Below are 14,719 nucleotides of genomic sequence, written 5' to 3' on the forward strand. Positions count from 1 at the left end.
CACTATCTCTCAATGAATCTCACAAGGCGCTAGGGCTAAACTCAATTGAGTAGCTCTCAATTGCTTGCTCTCTCTTTTGTGGCACTTGTATTGGGTGTAGTGGACTAAATCTTGTGTATATGATGGATCAATGAATATAGGTGGTTGGGAGGGCTTGAGTATGTCAACTAGATGACTTGGAATGTTGCTTGGACTCCCACACATTGAAGTGGCCGGTTGGGGTGATATTTATAGCCACCATCCAATTTTGTAGCCGTTGGAGAAGCTGCTGGCGATGGGCGCACCGGACAGTCCGGTGCACACCGGACATGTCCGGTGCCCCTGCCACGTCATCCAATCCGTTGGAGTTGGAGCTGGTCGACCGTTGGAGGCTTTTGTCCTCATGTGGCACCGGACAGTCCGGTGCACACCGGACAGTCCGGTGCCTCTCTGATCCTCTGCTCTGACTTCTGCCGCGTGTACTGTTCTGCACTGTTTACTGTCAGAGTCGACCGTTGGGCGCAGATGACCGTTGCTCCGCTGGCACACCGGACAGTCCGGTGCACACCGGACAGTCCGGTGAATTTTAGCGGAGCAGTCTTCGTGAAATCCCGAGGCTGCCGAGTTCCTGAGGCCGCGTTCCGTTGGAGCACCGGACACTGTCCGGTGTACACCGGACAGTCCGGTGAATTATAGCGCGCCGGCCCAGGACTTTCCCGAAGGTGGCGAGTTTGAGTCTGTGTTTCCTGGTGCACCAGACAGGTACTGTTCACTGTCCGGTGGCACACCGGACAGTCCGGTGCGCCAGACCAGGGGTGCCTTCGGTTGCCTCTTTGCTCCTTTATCTTGACTCTTGTCTTGTTCTTTTTATTGGTTTTATGTTGAATCTTAGGCACCTGTAGAACATATAATCTAGAGCAAACTAATTAGTCCAATTGTTTGTGTTGGACATTCAATCACCAAAATCATTTAGGAAAAGGTTTAAAGCCTATTTCCCTTTCACAAAACAATGTAGGGTATGCTGGGACACAACATAGAAGTCGCAATCAAAAGGCTCGGCCAAGGTTCAGGACAAGGCGCGCAGGAATTCAGAAAACGAAGTTGTTCTGAATGCAAAGCTATAGCACAGAAACCTCGTTCGACTTATTGGACGGTGCATCGACAGAGATGTGAAGTTGTTGGTTTACGTATACTTACCAAACAGAAGCTTGGATTCCGTTATCTTTGGTATGTCTCCAAATTATATCTTCATGATTAATTCCCAGGAAAAAACATCATCCTTTTACGCAAATATAAAAGATGTGACATGTTTACTTATGAAATTGCTTATTACTTTACATGCTGCAAGGCAACAACATCTCCTCTGTTGGCCAACACATTTCAAGATAATCAAAGGAGTGTCTAGAGGGCTTCTATATTTTCACCATGATTCAAGGTCGACTATAATTCATAGAGATCTTAAGACGAGCAACATACTATTGGACGCGGATATGAACCCAAAGATATCAGATTTTGCAATGGCAGGCATCTTTTGTGCAAACCGGAATGAAGCAATTACGAATCGAGTCGTTGGGACATAGTGAGTAATCATAGCCCTGACTCTGATCTTAAAGCTAATTATATTTCATTTGTATACCTAATAACTTACTCAGATCTTAAAGTGAGTAATCGTAGCCTTGAATGTGATCTTAAACCAGCGAGGGATGGTTGTGTCATCCATGGTAGTTGCCAGCCTCAAAGATTGGTCTGAAGGTAAGGTCCAAGATGAGATGTGCTGGTTAGATCAAGAGTTCTACAGGAGCATTGAGGGAACCTATGCAGAACTTGTTGCGGGTGCTCCCTATCGTCTACCGATACATGACGAGCAGCAGCTCAACAGTGTGCGGCAATGTAAATGGGTACTTTCGTGTGTCTTCCTATGCCATCATTATCGACTTCTCTTTATCATTTTATTACTACTCATGTTCATGTAGACCAATGTTAATCCTTTTTTATGTTGCAGACAAGTAGTGATTGTGATGTAAAGCCAATGGTTAGACTCTTAAGTCAATATCCTATTGGTAAAACACTTTTATCAAGTGTCTGCTAAGAACAAGTCATCCTGTTTTTTATATCTATCTGATGTACCTTCTATTGTTTCCCAAGTTTGTTCGAGTAACATGTTGACTGACAGTTTATGATCTGTATTTGCATGTGCACATATTGGACTAGAGCCAACAACAAACATATTAGTTGATTGTTGTCATATACATGTTTCATCTTCCAAAACCAGAAGAAAGTTCTTTACTTGTTTCATTGGGAATAGGTGCATGATATTTAGTTTCCTTCAAATGGGAAGTGAGAGTGGCGTGGTCAAACGTGGGGTTTAAAATCAAATATAGCAACAGAATGTCGGGTTGGTTAGATGTTACTAGAGATACGCTCAAGCTCAACCAATACTTTCTTGCAGTCAAGATGTTCATTGTCGGTTGTGTTGTTCATTGTCGGATGTGTTATCTATCTAGGCTCCTATCGCCTTAATTTCCTTGTCATGTGATAGTGTACTGATTTCTCACTCGACCATTGAGAAGCTATGGTAGGCGATAGCTATGCAATGGAATTTAATAAGGAATCTGAAAGAAGTATTAAATTTGGTCTTTCTTCGAATGAGACATATACAAAGAATATAGTGTATAAACAAGTCCTCACTTCTTAGACTTTGTTTTTGTGGCATTCACATTGTAGTAGAGATTTGATTTATATCAATTTAATTCTGTACTGGTTGTTGCCAAAGAATCTGTGAGATATTAAGATTGATAATATGTGTTTGTGATATATTGAGATTGATAATATATGTGGTGTTCATTTTTATGTAATCATTTCTCATTAATATTTTTCGAATATTTTGTATGTCGTTGCAACACACGGGCACTTAACTAGTAAATAATTAATAAAGTAATTCTTGTAAAATTATTATATGATTTTCTATGAAATTTCAGCGTTCCAAATAGACCCTTGGTCTTTATTATGACTTAAACTTATGAGAACGATCTTCGAGAAAACCAGATCTAACACTATATGAGGAATTGCAGGTTGTGATATCATGACTTCACGAGCATTGGAATCGATACCAAGAGTGCAGTCCTAACTCACGAGCCATCAAGTGCGACCAATAAAGGTGGAAAGAATGGAAGAAATGAGTTGTCTTGGTGAGTGGTACTCTCACAGACCGTCATGTATCGGTGTTTTTGCAACATCATTTCCTTTTTTCCTTTCTATATTTAGCAGGACAAGGCGACTAGAGCTCACAAAAAGTGATGTACTCTGTGTACTCGTCTTCGTAGTTGCTCTAGCTGAGCTAGTGAGAGATGAAATGACACTTGACACATGAGACTTCACTCTTCAGTTCACTGTGGTGTCTCATAATTGTTGAACAATAGGTATCATCCTTGATTTTGGATTTTTGGGTGGTATCGTCCTTGATTTTGATTTCTATTTAGTGTTTGGTCAGAGGAATGGATTCGTCTGTAGTATCAACTTGTTGTACCAACGAGCAAAAAAATGTCTCAGGTCGGCTAAGAAGCCACACCAAACTGAGCCGATATACTCGGGGCTCGAGCTGGCTCGCAAGCCTCAAGCTTGTTTTTCAGCTCTGGTCATGAGTTTGTCCCCCGCATTGAAAGAATACTCCCTCTATGTATGTCATCGCTCTTCCATGCCTATGTTCATTAGGGATGGGACGTGATAATCCCTATTTTGTTAGCGTTTGGTTCATGTCAAAATAGGATAGAAACACCCTTGCTAAAGATACTTGGTCACCTCCATTGTTATATGCATTATAATTTTTCATTTATCATACTTATAACCTAGTAAATCTCTTACTCCTCTAATTATATGGTCATTAACATCAAAATCCACAATTAGAGCTTGATTTCACTTACAAGGAGCCACAGGGAGCTCTAGCGGGACAAGGCACATGGCGGAGGAGGCGCAGAGAGCCTGACGACGGAGGTGCATGGCATAAGGCGGAAGAGGCACAATGCATGGGGCAAAAGAGACATGGATAACAAATTAAGAATGAACTAGTTATAAGTGGCAATTGATCTATGTAGACCTAATAAGTTAGATGTGATGTATACTAATTGTCTTTGGCTCTAGTTAGCTTAGGTGAGACCTAGAAGTACTTTTGAACAAACCACATTCATAAAGTTTTTGAATTATAATTGATTTGGGAGGTTTGGCAGGTTTAAAACGTTAAGAAACTGGGTTGTCAGAGCAATGTGTAGATGGTCTAACGCCTACATGTGAAGTGTCACTGAAGGCATGATCGTTAGACATAGGAAGCAGGATCGTTGGACCAATGCACCAGAGTCTAACAGACTACAAAATCGACTAGAGGGGTATTGGTTGTGTTGAACTAGTTCGACAGATGTCGTCATACCAGACAGTGCAACTATAGCAACTAGGGTTCTTCACATAATAGCGTTAGACCCTATGAATAGGATGACTGGTAGTATATTATGTTTTAGTTTGATGCCATTTGAAATGACCAGAGAGGTTTTGTGTGTGTTCGACTAGTTTGACGACCCCTGCAGTACACTAAAGATTATGTCTACCACAGTGAGGCCAATATGACCATTGTATCTCATCGGATCAAGATCGATGATCCAGCGCTAAGAAGTCGAACAGTTTGACCGTCTGACGAATGCGAATGCTGCTAGAATTATTGTAATCGCTAGTTGGTTGATTGAGGTGTATTAATACATTCTAACTCATCGATTCTAGTTCTCTTGCCCATTTAATCAACTGAAAACCCCAGCACAGTGTAAAGAAGAGTCTTTGGCTAGAGATGAACTTAAGAGTTGATAATCTCGATTTTATTGATGCATTGAGAGTAACTAGTGTGCATCTACCGTTATTATTAACGTTGGATAGGTTAATTAACATTTTATACTCTTTACTATTGGTGATCGTCATCACGTAGACGATTTTCCAAGCACATTTTGCATCACGGGTTGTAATCGTGTAGCACACGAACAACCTCCATCAGAATGATGAACCTACAGCCCGTGCATTCAGTGCTGGCCGGTGTGGCGGTGTGCTAGATTGTATCTTGTATTTTGTGTTAAGTAGTCGAATTCAGATTTATATTTATATCTCTAATAACTATTAAGAGATTAGTGTAGACTGCCCCTGCCTCCCTACGCCCGCCCACCCACCGCAATCCCCGCCGCTGCATTCCCTGCCCGCCCTCCGCAATCCGCCCGCCGGTGAGTTCTATCAACCCTCAGTGTCGAGCGCTCCCATGCCTCGCTTCCCCCTGCCTACAGGCGCCGCCAGGGGCCCACCTCGCCTCGCTCCCCCGTCGCGAGGAGGACAATAAGGTGGTGGTCAAGCACCGTTCACCAGCTTCGTCATGGAGTCCTCCACGGGCGTGTGTCAGGCTAGGCGCACATCCGGCGTGGTGGCCTCGGCCATGGTCGCCAGCCCCACTAGCCTCCGCGGGCATCTGCTGGGACAGGCACACCTCCGGCGCGGCGGCCTCGGCCTCGGTCGCTAGACCTGCCGCCCTCCACGGGCGTGTGCCAGGCTAGCCTCCGCGGGTATCTGTCGGGCCAGGCACACCTTCGGCGCGGCGGCCTCGGCCTCGGTCGCCAGACTGCCAACCTCCACGGGCGTGTGACAGGCCAGGTCCACCCGGCGGCCTTGGCCTCGGTCAATTAGTCGTCGGCCCTGCAGCAGGCCTCCATGGGTATGTGCGGACGCTGATAATGACTACAGCGGAGAGGACGATTGCTCCTCACCGACTTCCCACCACGCACCTCGCCTACGCCCGCCAGGTGTTCGACAGGGTGAGCCTGTCTACCCTAGACGCTCCCCATGTTCCATTACAACAATGGGACCTTCACCTGGGCATGGCAGCACGTGACAGCGTGATACACCCAGCCCAGGTGGGGTTGGCCGAGGCCCAACAAATTAGGGTTGCCCGGAGCCCAACAGTTCATTAAGCACACCCAACTCAGGGAAAGGCCCAATCGCCCCAAAAGACTAGTCCAATGGGGGAAGGGTGGCTCTCCCTTTTAAAGTGGCTTCCTCCTCCTAAGTTAAGCGAGGTGGGATAATTCTGAGGCTCACACGGTCGCCGTCCGACTACAATTGGGCCAACTGGGCCAATTGCGTCTTTGCCAACGAGTAATAGTGGAGGATGTCCTCATCACAGCGTAAACGCCTACATCTGCGACGTGCGCCCCACCGACATCTACCGCACCATCACGCGCCACCGCGTCACCTACATGTGTGGCGTGCCCATCGTCTTCAGCATCCTCCTCGATGGCATCAGTTGACCATGCGGGGAGTGGGACCAGGTGAGGCGCAGGAGTAGCAGCGACGATGACGGGACCTACAGTGTGGCACAATAGGAGACGACGACGGAGAGCGTGGACAACGGCGAGGAGGGGGGACCGTGAGCATGGACACCAGAGTGATGTAGGCGACGCGAACGGCGCCACTGATCCCCTTCCCCATCTCCCACTTGCCCCGACACCCCCACGCCACGATTTGGGATGGATGTATGGATATGGAATCAAGCCATGAAGATATTTGAATGTTCATTTGGATTCTAAGACAGCAAGAAACTTTTCCTCTTGATAATGCTTGGTATAACACTTTCTGAATCTTTTCCCTTGTGTACAATATGAGCACAAAGATTAAAACTGAAACTTTTCCATTTTCCATTCAACCCTGGCAGGAGGAGGTCATCGAGTCAATTATAGATGGGATGTGGAACGTCGTGGAGGTCGTGGCTGTCGTGGCTGATGCCTGCGTGCGGTGCCTGGTGTTGTTCGTTCTCGTCTTCTCGATAGAGGGTAGGGTTTAGCTTGTCGCCCCTCTCGATTCCAATCAGTGCCAAATTTTATTTTTTTTGTGTTGTAGCATTGAATACCTATTGCAAGTTGTAGCATTAGTGTTTATGGTGGCTGCCTTCACATGCTCACATGTTTGAATTTGATTGCTCTTTGGGTGCTGTGTGCAGTTCAGGCAGAACGGGTATGAGAACTACCCATTTCTGGAGATGGATAGGGAGCACGACAACATCGTCAACTGCACCACCCCTAACTTCACTAGGTAACTCCACACCATATTGTTGTCATCTTACTCTCCATCTTTATATCCACCTACAGTTCTAATTGTAGAGGGGATGAACTTAGTAAGATGAAATTAATATTTTGGGCTTTGATTTATCTCAGTGAAAGAGATGAACATCATGAAATCAGTGCTGGTGAAACTGGTGGAATATGAATATTTGAGAAGGTAATAGTTATCGCCATTTTTTGACACTTTAATTCTTTTCGGCAGTACTGTGTTCTTTATTTTTTAAAAAAGATTTATAGTCTGGTTCCACTGTCATTAGTGTTCTTTCTCCTTTGTAGGGAGATATTCACCATGTACATTTGTAACACCGTATTATTTTAATCCATTCAATTCACATTACCATATTATTAGATAGTTATTCATGTTTGGTTTCTGATCCACCAAGTCATCCAGCACACTGGTACAATGCCAACCAAGTATATTTGTTTTTTGTAAGGCAGGCTCCAGTTTATCCAGACCTTGTTGTGACCTTAAACTGCTAAATCCTCATAGTCGTATTATTACCTATTTGTTCATGTTTGGTTCCTTGTATATCAATTAAATTGTTTGTTCTTACTCAAGGTTATAGTGAGGCAAAGTTTGGATCGTGCTATTAGGTCAGTTATTGCTCATTTCTTAAACTGTTTGATAGGGAAAGTTTTATGTGCTTCTACAGAGGGTAGTCTAAGTGACATGCAATCAAAACTTTGATGCTTAGCTGTAGTTGGCTTGCTTTTGCAAGAACCGAGCTATTTAGAAGCATGTTCCTGTTGTTACGGTCTCCAATATTTTTTGAGAACTCACGCCACGATGCAACTGTGGGGTGTTAAATTTTTTCAGAACAATCTGCAATTAAACTATTGAAGTCCAAGTCAATCAATGTTCTCCACTTTTTTGTTAGTTTTACTAGCTCCTCGTGGGTTTGTTAGTTTTACACGCTCTACCTCATGGGGAAGTATAGGAAAATCCTAAAATAGTTGTCATCTGTAGGAGTTAGATTTTTTATTGTATTCATTGCAATTACTGTGTAGCTTTTTTCACAACATGCCATTTCGAAACAGTTGTCATCTGCAGGACTTATTTTTTTGTATTCGTTGTCATTATTGTGTAGTTTTTTTCACAACATGCCATTTTCTGGATAGACTTGCATGAAACATATCAGTTATTATTGTGATCTTACAAAACCATAAGATTCATTTATCTGCTCACACATGGTGTATATGTAGATGTTTAATACCTTTGTTTGGTTGCCTTTTTCCTTTTTAATGTGGCATCAACGCAAAATCGAACTGTTGCTGCATCCCAGCTCATTAGCTCGTCTTAACTCGAGTCTGATTGTATCCACCGCCTTAAAATAGTATGTTCATTCAATCTTAAATTGTGAAGTTAGCATGTTGTGAAGCTGTTGTTTTTGTGTTTATACATGCATCCCTTTCATTACCATGACTCGTGGTACACACGAATTTAAATTTGTTATTTTTCATAGTTCATAATTTAATAATCACCATAAATTTCGATGATAGCAAATGAATTCAGAATGGTGCTGGCTTCTGTATCAGGGCATGGGGCCTCTATCCCACAATTATCTTCTCAGAGCAGCGCACCTCAGTACTCCTCTTATGGTGGATATCAAGGTACAAGCAAAAAGATTGAAATTCCAAATGGAAGGGTAAGTTTTTTGTTCATTTTGTTTTCTGTCACTGAATTTAGAAAGTGCATCCATAAGTGTGATGTTTGTATTCTATTTAACTGGCACTGTTGACAACTTGTTGTAGGTTGGTGTTATCATTGGAAAAGTCGGGGAAACTATTAGGTATATCCAACTTCAATCAGGAGCAAAGATTCAAGTGACAAGAGACCATGAAGCTAAACCTGGTGCATTGACAATGCAAGTTGAGCTTTCTGGCAACCTGAGCTGTTGAGCAGATAAGCAAAGCTGAACAGTTGATCAAAGAAGTTCTGGCAGACGTATTACTCATTATGCTCATAGCCTTTTGTTTTGTTCTGCATTTTTCATCTATGTTACAATGTTTGATCTTGCATCCTAGGCCGATGCTGGGTCATTCAGTGCTGGATCTGGAGGCCGGAAATACAATGCAACACAACTAGGTGCTGAGACGTTCTAGATGAAAATTGCTAATAACAGACTATGTTGTGTGATTTCCTTACCCATGTTGTTTTTTCCTCTACTTCTGATTTTTGTCTATTTCTTTTTAGGTGGGACTGATTATTGGGAAGGGTGGTGAGACTATAAAGTCCATGCAGGCCAATTCTAGAGCCCATATTCAGCTTTGCTATCTTGTTATATAGCTTCATGTTTTACCTTAGCTGCAATCAGAAGTAAGGTTACACTAAGTTCACTTGTGGCTGTTTGTCTGCTTGTTTTTGCTTTGCCTTGAAAATATCACTTCTAAATGATTGATATTTTGTCACATGGAGTTTATCATTCATATTTTGTTGTAAACGCTCCATTTGGTCCAAGTTGTTCATTTATTCTCAAATCGTTTTGGTCTACTTATTTTGCTATTGACCCATGTTCCAATGTTATTCTTGTCCTTACATATTCTTGTGTAGGTTATTCCTTTGCATCTGCCTGCTGGTGATACTTCAACTGAAAGAACTGTGCATATTGATGGTACTTAAGAACAAATTGTAGCTGCAAAGCAAATGATCAGTGAGGTTACCAGTGAGGTCCGCCTTCTTTTCTCGATGTGTATATTCTTGTTCTGTAATTGCTTTGTCGTTTTGCGCTTTATCTATCTTATTTAGGTTGCTTCTGGTTCATTCTGTTTATTGTCTCATTTTATGATTTTCCCCGATTCTTTTTGAAAATTTTGTTTCTTTTGCTTATTGCTGCCCTACATTGATTACACTGCGTCTTCGCTAATCAATGTTTGAAACATATTGTTCGTGGGTACATCCTCAGCATGCAAGGGGATTGTTATATGTGTTCTTCCCTGTTTCCGAACATAACTTATTAATGGTTTTGGGCAAGGTTCACAACTTAAGTATATAATTGTCGGCGTTTCGAGACCGGGGGTCCCTGGGCCGACGAGTGAATGTCGCCGCGTGCCCCAGCCCAGATGGGTCGAGCGCGAGGGCGAGCGCGAAGGGGGGAAGAGCGAGGCGGCCGGAGACCGGCGTGAGAGAGGTGGGAATCCCGCGGCCTTCGTGTTCGTCCCGCGCCCAGGTCGGGTGCGCTTGCAGTAGGGGGTTACAAGCGTCCACGCGGGAGAGGGAGCGAGCGGCCCCAAGCGAGCACCTGTTCTCGTCCTCGTCCCCGCGCGGCCAACCCTCTCTAAGAGGGCCCTAGTCCTTCCTTTTATAGGCGTAAGGAGAGGATCCAGGTGTACAATGGGGGGTGTAGCAGAGTGCTACGTGTCTAGCGGGGGAGAGCTAGCGCCCTAAGTACATGTCGTCGTGGCAGCCGGAGAGATTTTGGCACCCAGCTGGTGTGATGTCGTGGCCGTCGGAGGAGCGATGGAGCCTGGCAGAGGGACAGCTGTCGGAGCGGTTGAGTCCTTGCTGACGTCCTCTTGCTTCCGTAAGGGGGCTGAGAGCCGCCGTCATCACAGAGCATGCGGGGCGCCATCATTGCCTATCTAGCGGAGCCAGCCAGATGGGACGCCGGTCTGGTTCCCTGTGGCCCGAGTCAGCTCGGGGTAGGGTGATGATGGCGCCTCCTGTTGACGTGGCTGGCCTGCGCCCTAGGTTGGGCGATGCGGAGGCTCCTCCGAAGCCGAGGTCGAGTCTGTCTTCTGTGGCCGAGGCCGAGTCCGAGCCCCTGGGTCGGACGAGGCGGAGGTCGTCGGCTGAGGCCAGGGCGGAGTCCGAGCCCTGGGGTCGGGCGAAGCGGAGTTCGTTGTCTTCTGGGACTTAGCCCGAGTCCGAGCCCTGGGTCGGGCGGAGCGGAGTTCGCCGTCTTCCGGGACTTAGCCCGAGTCCGAGCCCTGGGTCGGGCGGAGCGGAGTTCGCCGTCTTCCGGGACTTAGCCCGAGTCTGAGCCCTGGGTCGGGCGGAGCGGAGTTCGCCGTCTTCCGGGACTTAGCCCGAGTCCGAGCCCTGGGTCGGGCGGAGCGGAGTTCGCCATTTTCCGGGACTTAGCCCGAGTCCGAGCCCTGGGTCGGGCGGAGCGGAGTTCGCCGTCTTCCGGGACTTAGCCCGAGTCCGAGCCCTGGGTCGGGCGGAGCGGAGTTCGCCGTCTTCTGGGGCTGAGCCCGAGTCCGAGCCCTGGGTCGGGCAAAGCAGAACTTCCTATGGTGCCTCCGGCGGGGCCTGACTGCCTGTCAGCCTCACTCTGTCAAATGGCACCACAGTCGGAGTGGCGCAGGCGGCGTTGTCCTTCTGTCAGGCCGGTCAGTGGAGCGGCGAAGTGACGGCGGTCACTTCGGCTCTGGGGGCGCGCGTCAGGATAAAGGTGTCAGGCCACCTTTGCATTAAATGCTCCTGCGACTTGGTCGGTCGGTGCGGCGATTTAGTCAGGGTCGCTTCTTAGCGAAGGCAGGGCCTCGGGCGAGCCGGAAATATGTTCGCCATTGGAGGGGGGCCTCAGGCGAGACGGAAATCCTCCGGGGTCGGCTGCCCTTGTCCGAGGCTAGGCTCGGGCGAGGCGTGATCGAGTCGCTCGAATGGACTGATCCCTGACTTAGTCGCACCCATCAGGCCTTTGCAGCTTTATGCTGATGGGGGTTACCAGCTGAGAATTAGGAGTCTTGAGGGTACCCCTAATTATGGTCCCCGACAATAATAAAGCGAAGAAACATATTTGTAAACCAACTTGTTATTTATCAATTAGCCACTGGTAGGCTTGTTAAATGGTTTTCTACAGAAACTGCATCTAAAGTTTTGACAAGTATTGATTTGAAATTCATATGATGGTTTTGTTTACATCATATGGAATATGGATGATACTATTTTGGGAAAAACCAAAGAGTCCTTGTTCCAATTGTTCTATTCAGTGGTTATTGTTTATTTGTTTTTCCACATAGAGCCAATTAGTGTCATTAGCTTGCCAGGAGGACTGCAAACTATCTTGGAGAGCAGGTGTGTTACTGTTTAATATCAGTGTCCTACTGGATTTAACTCTGTATTTTCACTTATAACATGCTTTATGGATTATGTGAGCTGACGTGCTTTATCTGCCATCTGTATCATTTCAAAATTTTCATCTGATCCTCCTCTTTCTCTGGAGCACAATGGAGACATATACATTGTTTTCTCATGGCTTGTTTGTGAGAAAGAAATGCTCTAAACAGACCCGGGTCCCCAGGTGTTTCGGTTGTTTATGGTGGTCATGCATTCCAATTTAGGTCCTTCTGTTCTAGGCTATGAATAATGTTCCCCCTGGTGGCTCACACCCACTGCTCACTCCTTCCTTCAAGGGCTTATGAAAATTTTCACATTGAATTGATTTAGATTTCATGGGTGAACTTATATCTTGCCTCAATGAGCGTTCTGGGTATAGAGAACAACAAGATGAAATTCCCAATGATAATGTGAAAGTCGCCTAGAGGGGGTGGATAGGCGGAATCTGAAATTTACAAACTTAAACACACTACAAATCGGGGTTAGCGTTAGAACTAAATCCGAGTCCGAAAGAGAGGGAAAACAAATCAACCAAAAAATAAAGCGGATGAACATGGTGATTTGTCTTATGGCAATCCCGACTATGTTTGATTTGGATCTTTGTAATGACTATCACCAGAGTGTGGGTATCCCCCGCATTTTGGTTTACCTGTTATGTTAAAGGAGTTAGCTATTTAGTTGGGAAGCTTTTCACCCCACTTTCCTCTTTATCTGAGAAGTTGTGTGGTCTGTGTTGGAGATCAGTGAAGATGCTCATCTGTTCAGTGTTGTGGAGAATTCTATACTCTTTTCTTATGCTGCAAGATTTGCAAGATCAGTTCTGATGTGTGATTGCATTCTGCAGATGTCAGAGAACAGGCGCAGAGGAGGAAGGCGTGCTCAGCAGGAGCGGCCAGCTCAGCAGGATAAGGCACCCCAGCAACAGCAACTGCCGCCCCCGCCCCCGATGTCCATCGAGCAGATGTTCCTGATGTAGACTCAGGCAGTCCAAGCCATCGGTCAGACTCTGGCCGCCATTCAGCAGCAGCAGCAGCAACAGCCACCACCTCAACCTCAGATGCCTCAGATGCCCAGGGATAAGCGTGCCGAATTCATGAGAGGTCATCCCCCAACGTTTGCTCATTCTTCTGACCCCATGGATGCTGAAGACTGGCTGCGCAGTGTGGAGCGGGAGTTGCACACCGCTCAGTGCGACGACAGGGATAAAGTCATGTATGGTCCCCGTCTGTTGAGAGGAGCAACTCAGTCATGGTGAGAGTCTTATCTTGTCACCCATGCCAACCCCAACACCATCACTTGGGAAAAGTTCAGAGGAAGCTTTCGTCAGTACCATGTGCCTACAGGTCTGATGACAGTGAAGAAGGAGTTCCTGACCCTCAAGCAAGGGTCATTGTCTGTCAGTGAGTACCGAGACAGGTTTCTGCAATTGTCTCGCTATGCTCCTAAAGATGTCAACACCGATGCCAAGCGACAGTACCGTTTCCTAAGAGGCATCAATCACCAAAAAGGGAGAGATTGAAAGGGAAATAGGGTCAAACCTCCCGCGCGACCCTCTTGCATGAAGGCCATGGACCTTCCTTTTATAGATGCAAGGAGAGGGTCCAGGTGTACAATGGGGGGTGTAGCTTAGGCGCTAACGTGTCCGGCAGAGAGGCGCCGGAGCCCTGTGTACATGCCAACGTGGCTGTCGGAGAAGTGCTTGAGCCCTGCGTAGGCGATAACGTGGCCGTCGGAGAAGTGCTTGAGCCCTGTAGAAGTACAGCTGTTGGTGCTGCTGGGATCTTGTTGACGTTTCCCTGCTTCCGTAGGGGGCTGAGAACCGCCGTCGTCATGGACGCACGTGGGGAGCCATCATTACTCGTTACCGGGGCGAGCCAGTGGGACGCCGGTCCTGTTCCCCGTAGCCTGAGCTAGCTAGGGGTAGGGTAATGATGTATCCCCCATGGAGCGGCCGGTCCGAGCCCAAGGTCGGGCGAGGCGGAGACTTCTCCCGAGGCCGAGCCCTGAGGTCGGGTGAGGCGGAGACCACCTTCTGAGGCCGAGCCCTGGGGTTGGACGAGGCGAAGACCACCTTCCGAGGCCGAGGTTGAGGCCGAGCCCTTGGGTCGGGCGAGGCGGAGACCACCTTCCGAGGCCGAGCCCTGGGGTCGGGTGAGGTAGAGACCACCTTCCGAGGCCGAGGTTGAGGCCGAGCCCTAGGGTCGGGCGAGGCGGAGCTTCCTGTTGCGCCTGAGGCTGGACTTGGCTGTTGTCAGCCCCATCCTGGTGGGTGGCACGACAGTCGGAGCGGAGCGAGCGGCGCTGTTTTCCTGTCAGGTCGGTCAGCGAAAGGGCGAAGTGACTGCGGACACTTCGACCCTGCCGACTGAGGCGCGCGTGTCAGGATAAGGTGTCAGGCGATCCTCGCATTGAATGCGCCTGCGATACGGTCGGTTGGTGAGGCGATTTGGCCAAGGTTGCTTCTCGACGAAGCCTGCTCGAGTTGGGCCTCGGGCGTGCCGAGGATGCGCCCACTGCCTGAGGAGGCCCTCGGGCAAGACGTAAC

General features: G+C 47.2%; 1 long non-coding RNA gene across 1 annotated transcript; it reads left to right on the forward strand.

The window, feature by feature from the left end:
* The first annotated feature begins 952 nt into the window (after window positions 1-952).
* LOC103654256 (uncharacterized) lies at window positions 953-3,558 on the forward strand. The gene is made up of 4 exons (XR_002268842.2): window positions 953-1,206; window positions 1,328-1,558; window positions 1,677-1,877; window positions 3,051-3,558. It is a non-coding gene; the product is annotated as an uncharacterized lncRNA (long non-coding RNA).
* Window positions 3,559-14,719: the final 11,161 nt, after the last annotated feature.

This window comes from Zea mays, chromosome 4, assembly GCF_902167145.1.
Source record: "Zea mays cultivar B73 chromosome 4, Zm-B73-REFERENCE-NAM-5.0, whole genome shotgun sequence".
Taxonomy (NCBI): domain Eukaryota; kingdom Viridiplantae; phylum Streptophyta; class Magnoliopsida; order Poales; family Poaceae; genus Zea; species Zea mays.